Source organism: Berghia stephanieae, unplaced genomic scaffold (assembly GCF_034508935.2).
Source record: "Berghia stephanieae isolate SIO BIC M18660-M18661 unplaced genomic scaffold, UCSD_Bste_1.3 scaffold643, whole genome shotgun sequence".
NCBI classification, from domain to species: domain Eukaryota; kingdom Metazoa; phylum Mollusca; class Gastropoda; order Nudibranchia; family Aeolidiidae; genus Berghia; species Berghia stephanieae.
The window spans coordinates 7954-18395 of record NW_027627989.1 but is presented as its reverse complement, the minus strand read 5'-3'; the positions used below and the strand labels follow the sequence as shown (position 1 = coordinate 18395).

The 10442-nt window shown below is 39.6% G+C and overlaps 1 long non-coding RNA gene across 1 annotated transcript; it reads right to left on the bottom strand.

Moving 5' to 3' along the window:
* Positions 1–5889: 5889 nt before the first annotated feature.
* On the bottom strand, positions 5890–8559 carry LOC144962147 (uncharacterized). The gene is made up of 3 exons (XR_013643378.1): positions 7863–8559; positions 7260–7336; positions 5890–6931 (listed from the first exon to the last, which is right to left on the bottom strand). It is a non-coding gene; the product is annotated as an uncharacterized LOC144962147 (long non-coding RNA).
* Between the last annotated feature and the right edge of the window lie 1883 nt (positions 8560–10442).

The following is a 10442-nucleotide window of genomic DNA, read 5'->3' as shown; positions in this document are numbered from 1 at the left end:
AAAGAGAGAGAGAGAGAGAGAGAGAGAGCGAGACCACTCTGATTTTTGTTTTAATTGGTAATTAGAGATAAGTTATAATGAATTCAATTGAATTCAGAACAAACAAACAAACAAACAAACAAAAAAAGGAGTACAAAGCTAAATGGTACAAAAATATTGACACCCATTTGCTCCATCCCCTTCCCTTTTGATCATCTTTTCATCCAAGGCCGTCATGGGTTAGTACAGTAGAACTCGGAAATAGCGACTTCGACGGGTCCACTCCTGATTACTCGCTATTTCCGAGTTCTCGCTATTCCCGAGTTGCCAGGAAAGGTTATAATATTGCTGGTTATTCCCCTCAGTGTGTAATTCGAGTAAAAGCCGTCGCCCCTATTTCAATTTCTTCACAGAAGTGGCAGAATGCTTGGTTTTTTGTTGTTTTTTGTTTTTATTTTCAAGTAAAATCATGACTAGAAAAAAAAAACAAGAACATAGAAGTGTGTGTGTGTGCGTGTGCGCGCGAGTGTTTGTATGCACTCGGCATGTTTGATGAGGTAAGCAAGCGCATCACTCAATCACTGACCCATTGAAATAATGGTTCCACACTCCCCTCTCTCGCTGATCGTGTCGTTCGTTAACGATGCTACTCGCTGACCGATGCTGCGAAGTGAGGCATGTTGACATGTGCTTACCTCGAGCGTCGCGTGGCACCACATTAGGTGAATAATTGACCCCCACCCCCAATACACACACACGCACACAAACCCAACCCCCACCCAAATTTGTTTCGCCTATTATGTACTACTACAGACTAGGCTACTATGTAATATTACTCGTAACGAAAAATAAGAAAACAAAAGAGGCTAGGCTAAAAATATTTAAATTGCCATTGTCTCTTGTTTTGCTTTACTTCGTTCGCAGTCCTAGGCTGGGGCAGGAAATGCTCGTTATTTCCGAGTTGACCTCTTTTTCATACTCGCTACTTTTATGCTAATTTTATTGACTCAAATAAGGGGAAAAAACGGGGATTTAGATTTTACTCGCTATTTCCGAGTTCTCGCTATTTCCAAGTACGTTACTTTCATGTTCTACTTCAGAAAAGCGAGTGGAGCAGGCACTTATGTTGGTAACAACAAGATATGAAGTGAATAGAAAAGTGCCAGAAGACAATAGAGAATAAAAAATTTTTTCGCGGCGGGTGGGGTTTGAACCTGCGACCTTATTGGTACGACAACTCCGCCTGGCAGGTGAGAGCGTGGCTCTACCGTGTGAGCTATCCACGAACACAAAAACATTCGCCTCAAACTCAAAGTCATCACTAGATCCCTCTCTCACCTACTTCTTGAGACCGCCGATTCGTTCGTACACCACCATCGCGAATAATTTTGACCAGCAGTTAAGCTTAATAGCCAATATTCTCAACACAAACATATAACATAGAAACGATTGAGACATTGAGTATGCTCCGGTGTATGGGGTGAATTTTAATTCAGAAAAGCGAGTGGAGCAGGCACTTATGTTGGTAACAACAAGATATGAAGTGAATAGAAAAGTGCCAGAAGACAATAGAGAATAAAAAATTTTTTCGCGGCGGTGGTGGGGTTTGAACCTGCGACCTTATTGGTACGACAACTCCGCCTGGCAGGTGAGAGCGTGGCTCTACCGTGTGAGCTATCCACGAACACAAAAACATTCGCCTCAAACTCAAAGTCATCACTAGATCCCTCTCTCACCTACTTCTTGAGACCGCCGATTCGTTCGTACACCACCATCGCGAATAATTTTGACCAGCAGTTAAGCTTAATAGCCAATATTCTCAACACAAACATATAACATAGAAACGATTGAGACATTGAGTATGCTCCGGTGTATGGGGTGAATTTTAATTCAGAAAAGCGAGTGGAGCAGGCACTTATGTTGGTAACAACAAGATATGAAGTGAATAGAAAAGTGCCAGAAGACAATAGAGAATAAAAAATTTTTTCGCGGCGGTGGTGGGGTTTGAACCTGCGACCTTATTGGTACGACAACTCCGCCTGGCAGGTGAGAGCGTGGCTCTACCGTGTGAGCTATCCACGAACACAAAAACATTCGCCTCAAACTCAAAGTCATCACTAGATCCCTCTCTCACCTACTTCTTGAGACCGCCGATTCGTTCGTACACCACCATCGCGAATAATTTTGACCAGCAGTTAAGCTTAATAGCCAATATTCTCAACACAAACATATAACATAGAAACGATTGAGACATTGAGTATGCTCCGGTGTATGGGGTGAATTTTAATTCAGAAAAGCGAGTGGAGCAGGCACTTATGTTGGTAACAACAAGATATGAAGTGAATAGAAAAGTGCCAGAAGACAATAGAGAACTCAATGTCTCAATCGTTTCTATGTTATATGTTTGTGTTGAGAATATTGGCTATTAAGCTTAACTGCTGGTCAAAATTATTCGCGATGGTGGTGTACGAACGAATCGGCGGTCTCAAGAAGTAGGTGAGAGAGGGATCTAGTGATGACTTTGAGTTTGAGGCGAATGTTTTTGTGTTCGTGGATAGCTCACACGGTAGAGCCACGCTCTCACCTGCCAGGCGGAGTTGTCGTACCAATAAGGTCGCAGGTTCAAACCCCACCACCGCCGCGAAAAAATTTTTATTCTCTATTGTCTTCTGGCACTTTTCTATTCACTTCATATCTTGTTGTTACCAACATAAGTGCCTGCTCCACTCGCTTTTCTGAATTAAAATTCACCCCATACACCGGAGCATACTCAATGTCTCAATCGTTTCTATGTTATATGTTTGTGTTGAGAATATTGGCTATTAAGCTTAACTGCTGGTCAAAATTATTCGCGATGGTGGTGTACGAACGAATCGGCGGTCTCAAGAAGTAGGTGAGAGAGGATCTAGTGATGACTTTGAGTTTGAGGCGAATGTTTTTGTGTTCGTGGATAGCTCACACGGTAGAGCCACGCTCTCACCTGCCAGGCGGAGTTGTCGTACCAATAAGGTCGCAGGTTCAAACCCCACCACCGCCGCGAAAAAATTTTTTATTCTCTATTGTCTTCTGGCACTTTTCTATTCACTTCATATCTTGTTGTTACCAACATAAGTGCCTGCTCCACTCGCTTTTCTGAATTAAAATTCACCCCATACACCGGAGCATACTCAATGTCTCAATCGTTTCTATGTTATATGTTTGTGTTGAGAATATTGGCTATTAAGCTTAACTGCTGGTCAAAATTATTCGCGATGGTGGTGTACGAACGAATCGGCGGTCTCAAGAAGTAGGTGAGAGAGGGATCTAGTGATGACTTTGAGTTTGAGGCGAATGTTTTTGTGTTCGTGGATAGCTCACACGGTAGAGCCACGCTCTCACCTGCCAGGCGAGTTGTCGTACCAATAAGGTCGCAGGTTCAAACCCACCACCGCCGCGAAAAATTTTTATTCTCTATTGTCTTCTGGCACTTTTCTATTCACTTCATATCTTGTTGTTACCAACATAAGTGCCTGCTCCACTCGCTTTTCTGAATTAAAATTCACCCCATACACCGGAGCATACTCAATGTCTCAATCGTTTATGTTATATGTTTTGTTGAGAATATTGGCTATTAAGCTTAACTGCTGGTCAAAATTATTCGCGATGGTGGTGTACGAACGAATCGCGGTCTCAAGAAGTAGTGGAGAGGGATCTAGTGATGACTTTGAGTTTGAGCGAATGTTTTTGTGTTCGTGGATAGCTCACACGGTAGAGCCACGCTCTCACCTGCCAGGCGAGTTGTCGTACCAATAAGGTCGCAGTTCAAACCCACCACCGCCGCGAAAAAATTTTTTATTCTCTATTGTCTTCTGGCACTTTTCTATTCACTTCATATCTTGTTGTTACCAACATAAGTGCCTGCTCCACTCGCTTTTCTGAATTAAAATTCACCCCATACACCGAGCTACTCAATGTCTCAATCGTTTCTATGTTATATGTTTGTGTTGAGAATATTGGCTATTAAGCTTAACTGCTGGTCAAAATTATTCGCGATGGTGGTGTACGAACGAATCGGCGGTCTCAAGAAGTAGGTGAGAGAGGATCTAGTGATGACTTTGAGTTTGAGGCGAATGTTTTGTGTTCGTGGATAGCTCACACGTAGAGCCACGCTCTCACCTGCCAGGCGAGTTGTCGTACCAAAAGGTCGCAGGTTCAAACCCCACCACCGCCGCGAAAAAATTTTTATTCTCTATTGTCTTCTGGCACTTTTCTATTCACTTCATATCTTGTTGTTACCAACATAAGTGCCTGCTCCACTCGCTTTTCTGAATTAAAATTCACCCCATACACCGAGCATACTCAATGTCTCAATCGTTTCTATGTTATATGTTTGTGTTGAGAATATTGGCTATTAAGCTTAACTGCTGGTCAAAATTATTCGCGATGGTGGTGTACGAACGAATCGGCGGTCTCAAGAAGTAGGTGAGAGAGGGATCTAGTGATGACTTTGAGTTTGAGGCGAATGTTTTTGTGTTCGTGGATAGCTCACACGGTAGAGCCACGCTCTCACCTGCCAGCGGAGTTGTCGTACCATAAGGTCGCAGGTTCAAACCCCACCACCGCCGCGAAAAAATTTTTTATTCTCTATTGTCTTCTGGCACTTTTCTATTCACTTCATATCTTGTTGTTACCAACATAAGTGCCTGCTCCACTCGCTTTTCTGAATTAAAATTCACCCCATACACCGGAGCATACTCAATGTCTCAATCGTTTCTATGTTTATGTTTGTGTTGAGAATATTGGCTATTAAGCTTAACTGCTGGTCAAAATTATTCGCGATGGTGGTGTACGAACGAATCGGCGGTCTCAAGAAGTAGGTGAAGAGGGATCTAGTGATGACTTTGAGTTTGAGGCGAATGTTTTTGTGTTCGTGGATAGCTCACACGGTAAGCCACGCTCTCACTGCCAGGCGGAGTTGTCGTACCAATAAGTCGCAGGTTCAAACCCCACCACCGCCGCGAAAAAATTTTTATTCTCTATTGTCTTCTGGCACTTTTCTATCACTTCATATCTTGTTGTTACCAACATAAGTGCCTGCTCCATCGCTTTTCTGAATTAAAATTCACCCCATACACCGGAGCATACTCAATGCTCAATCGTTCTCTAGTTATATGTTTGTGTTGAGAATATTGCTATTAAGCTTAATGCTGTCAAATTATTCGCGATGGTGTGTACGAACGAATCGGCGGTCTCAAGAAGTAGTGAGAGAGGGATCTAGTATGACTTTGAGTTTGAGGCGAATGTTTTTGTGTTCGTGGATAGCTCACACGTTGAGCCACTATTCACATTTGGCAACAGTGTGTCTAGACTAATGTCATGGGCATGGGAATGTCATCAAAAATCATGCAGCTGAGCAGAGGTGTCAAAAAATGACAAAAGACATATTGGTGATTTTTCAGCTAAATTACCTCTTAGCCGAAAATGTTTGACACGGCAAAAACAGTTGAAAATTTCAGAAAAATCCTAAAATCGCGGAATTCCGCGGAAGATTATCATCACTGAGGGATGATGGTGTGATGGTAGTTATAGTAGTGGTTGTAGCTGTAGTGGTGGTGATGGTCGGGATGATGATGTGGTGGTAGTTGTCGTAGGGATGGTGGTGGTGGTAGGGATGATGATGGGGTTGGTTGTAGTATTAATGGTGATCGGTAGGAATGATGATGTGGTAGTAGTTGTAGTAGTGATGGTGGTGGTGATAGAGATGATGATGTGGTGGTGGTTGTAGTAGTAATGGTGATAGGGATGTTGATGTAGTGGTTGTGGTGAGTCTTTTTAAAAGGCGGAATTGTGATGGTGATGGGCGGAGATAAAACACCGTTTAGGCGGAAATCCGCCTTTAGGCGGAAGATTCTCAGCCCTGATAGTGATAGCCTTCACTGTCTCATTCACGAGGGGCAGGCGATTCTCCGGATAAAGTGAGGATGGATAAATGTAAAAAGAAAAAAGATTAAAAGTACAAAATTGTATGCAATAGCATTCAATTCAGACCTGCCAGCTAACAAAAAAAAAAGCATTTTATTTTTTATTGACAATTTAAAGACAAAAATCTGCATATAAACCCATAATGCACGAGTTGTGTTTGTCACTCTAAAATACTTGAATGAACTAAAATGCAACAGGCGCTCATCAAATTCAAGGGTTTAATGAATGACTGCAGAATTCCCAAAAAACGTCGCTTCATTGTCTTTGTAACATTTTCATGGCATACAAAAACGCAATAGAGTGGTCACCATTTATAATTAGTCCTCAGAAATCAAGCACTTATAACTGCATCGTACTCATAGTCAAATTCAAATTATATTTTGAAAAGTCTATGGACAACCATCAAATCTTAAAATTCCTTATCTGGAACAAAAAAAAAAAAGACTCAAAAAAATACCCCCACCTAGATCTGCTTATATTGTCTTACAGGACTTAATAGCGCTTGCAACACTATAAAAAGGATGATGATATGGTGACTGATTCAATAAATAGGGAACAGTAGATTTCACGAGCACCTCAAAGATGTACCAATTTTGACATTACCTCAAAGTCTCACCGAGACACAAGCAAAGGATCCTGCTAAAACATTTACATAATGCAATAATATTCAAAACCTATAACTATAACAGTACATAACAGAGAGATGATTTACAGTATAAAAAATCATCGCAAGAAGAAAGGTACTGTATTTGACTGTCTGCCTCCCAACTAAAGACCCCGCAAGGACCAGGAAAAAAATGAGCAATCTTAATCCATAACAAAGACAGGGAGCAACATGGAAAGGGAAAACAAATATAAGGGATAGAAAAATGTGAACTCTCTGCCCAGAACCCTTCCAAGAATTTTTTTTTTTTAATAAAAAAAATTACAAATTCTGGAACAGTCAATTTTGTCACAAGCTGGTCATCATCTCTCCATCTCAGTGCGCCACCTTGAATGAAATGTATCGTAATAAAATATGAGTTGGAATGGCTGTTGTCCTTTAAACATTTGGTCCTGGTGTCAATAGTGCATTTACCTAACTAATCTATTACTATATATTACACTCAATAGATGGAGGGGGAGGGACAATTAAGTACTAAAAATATAAAGTAACAAGAAAAGAAAAAATATTACATATTTATTTTAAAAAAATTGAGTCTAATTGCGACTAAAATAGAATTTTCGATTAATTGCTGTCAAGTGTAAAATTTTCGGCAGCGAAAAACTGCAGGGACAAAATGTCGATGGAAAATAAGTATAAAATGAATGAGTCTTACAAATTTATCACATGGGTGATTTTCATGGTGGTGATTAGCCCCTGTAACCCTCAGAAGCCAGTATTAATTTCAGAGTCCTGCATGGTAAGAAAAACTTTTTATTACAAAATAATAAAATTATCCACAACATAGTATGATAAAATATTAATAGCGTTGTCACTTGCATAACTCAATTGTGAAGGATTTCAACATGCAGATTATAGAGCAATTGAAAATAAATCTTAATAAGATATTCAATAATAATACTAATCCAGCGCAATCAGATACAATGAACAAATCAAGTCTTTCACTTTTTAAAACTGTTCTGGTAATAGTTGAACTATTGTCTTGCTGCATTACATCGTGCAGCCCGCCCACTGAAGACTGTAAATGAGCTGCAGATAGGCACACATTGCCTCTTCCTCTGGATGTTTTAAAATTCAGAATTAGTTTGATTGCTTTATTAAAATTGTCTTGGCAATCAAGATAGAAAAGCTGATGGAGATAATTTACTTCCGAGTTATTCTGAAATATTATAACCTTGTGCATATAATATTTTCATTTTTTTTAAATATGTAAAAGTAAAAAAACACCTCCTGCCCCCGTCCAAAAACAACCTCCTACCTCTGGTTAGGGCGAACTCCTTTGCTTGAGGTCAATTGGTTTTTGCCCTGCTTGCATTCATAGACACAAAAGTCATAAATTAGCCAACTTTCCTCAGGGTGATATGATGGAAGCTGAAAAACACGGAATAATATAAAAGATCATAACATAAACACCTAAATATTAAGTTAAAAATTGCAATATTTTCTCCAACTGAGACAAAGGTGTTACAGTTCAGTACGTTAGAAGAATAAGAAAGTAAGTCGAGAGTTTTCTCGAAGAACTTAAATTTGTGACGTGGTACTCAAATCAGGGACTAGGTCAAAAGCTGAATGGAATGGCACAAATGGAAAGCCAAAGGCATGTTGTTTTCAATATTTAAAGTCAATAAAAATTCAAATTCTGTGCATTCTAATATTAGGCAAACAACTACAGACCACACTAAATTGAATTGTATTAAGTAAAAGGATCTTGTCACATTCAATCAAGCTGTCATTTGAGAAAAATTACTACATTATAAATTGAAGTTCAGATCGCTTGTTTGAAGCCGTATTATGAAAATTCATGTATCTGTGTATAAGCCAAGTTTCACCAAAATCACAGTGGCAACGAGTGTCTAATATTTGCCACCAGATACACTCGTAAAATTTGAGTGTAGACCTATTTAGCAAAATCATATATTAGGAATGGTTTATACTACATCATAAAGTAGCGCATGCCCGTCATCATCCTGCATCTTTTTATATATATATAAATATTAAAAAAGAATTGAGCTTTCATAAGCCGCAATATCCACCAAACATGCTCAAAGCACTTTACAAAGGATCCATGACTAGCAGCAACACGTAACAAGTAGAACGTTTCTTCTGACAGACAACGCTCTTAGCGGATAGGAAATCATACACATGAGTACAGTGAGAGAATGTGAGTCCTTGGCGAGGCTCGACCCCAGGACCTTCCAATCCGGAAGTGAGTGCCACACAGCCGCATATATCTTGGCTGTTCTTGAGAATTTGCCAAACACCTACAAACTAATTAGTAAAAAGAGGGGAGATGGGCAGAAATAGACAGACAGATACACACTCAGAGAGAGAGAGAAGAGAGGAGGGAGAGAGAGAGAGAGAGAGAGAGAGGGAGAGAGAGAGAGAGAGAGAGAGAGAGAATAATATCAGTTGCCTGTGGTGTCAGTCCGTTTAGGAGCGAGGTGGCGGAAGAAGTAGTCTAGCACTAGTACTTGGGTAGTAGTAGTAAGTAGTAAATAGGGGAGGTCTTCTGCACGTTCCTTGAGCTAAGGAAAGTATTCCTTCAACTAACCTTAAAATAAAAAATAAAACATTGTACATTTCCAACACTTGGACCTGCACTATGACCTATAACTAAAACTAACAGACAAAAAAAAACCCCCGCTAAGACTCCTCTCCAGTACCTTTCAATATTTCAAATTGAATTATAATGGCTGCAGAAAACTAAAACAATGGTCATATAAGGAAATTTACAAATCAATCAAGTTGTTCTACAGGTTTTAAAATGGAAATATGAAATAACAAGATATCACTCTAATATAGTGACACCTAACTAACACTAGACATCACACCAGCAGCAATGCTGAGCGGAGTAATTTTACTTTTTTCACTAGCAACCAAGTTGCCACATTGGATTTTCTTTCTTAACTTTTTTTTTTTAGTGTTCTGCTAATGTGCAATCTACATTTAAAATAAAAAGTGGCATCTTTCATTTCTTCTAATTCTAAACAGACACGACTATTAAAACATGTCCACTTCACATCTCAACAACAGGGACAATTTTTTTCACTTCTTGAGGCAGTCTTTTCTTACTTCTTTTAAATTTCATTTTTTTAAAGCTTCTTTATTGATTTGTTTATAAGTTCTATTGTTCTTCTTATTATAATTTCATTGTCAATATCATTTTCATCAGCATACTTTTACGGTACTTTTACCATGTTCTTATTCTTACGCTCTTACAGTTACAGTACAGCAGAGCGATACCTAACGCAGGCCTTTAAAGTGCTACTAAATTTGAAAAATTAAAATAAAACGTTTGACAAAAGATCCACAGTTCAAAAGCTAAAACAATTATAAAGTGAAACTACCTCGAGACTCGGGGAACATCGGGGGTAAAGTCTCCCGCCCATACTGGGCACTGTAGGACTGGAAGTCTAGAGAGCTGCGCCGGTGGAACCCGTAATTTAGCTTCTTAAACAGTTCCGATCATTCAGGAGAGGAGTAGTATCTAGTTGTAGTTATAAGTAGAAGAAGAAGAAGAGAAGGAGCATGTTCAGGTTCAAGTTCAACCCTCTTAGTAGGCACTTGCAAGAAGTAGCTCTCGCGAGTTGAAAACAGGTGAGGATTTCTGTTTCCGTTTTTGAGGGGAAAAAATTTAGGAGTGATTTTAAAATGTTCATTCTTCTTTCTCAGTTGAATGAAATGGGATGTTTTTTATATCATTGGAAAGGCAAAAAATTCTAAAAAAAAAGATGCTAATATTATTATCTTCCTATAGGCTGCCTCTATTCTCATCCCCCCCCCCCCCCCCCCCGGCCGATTGGATTACGGAAAAAAACGTCGCCGGCTTTTTGCGATT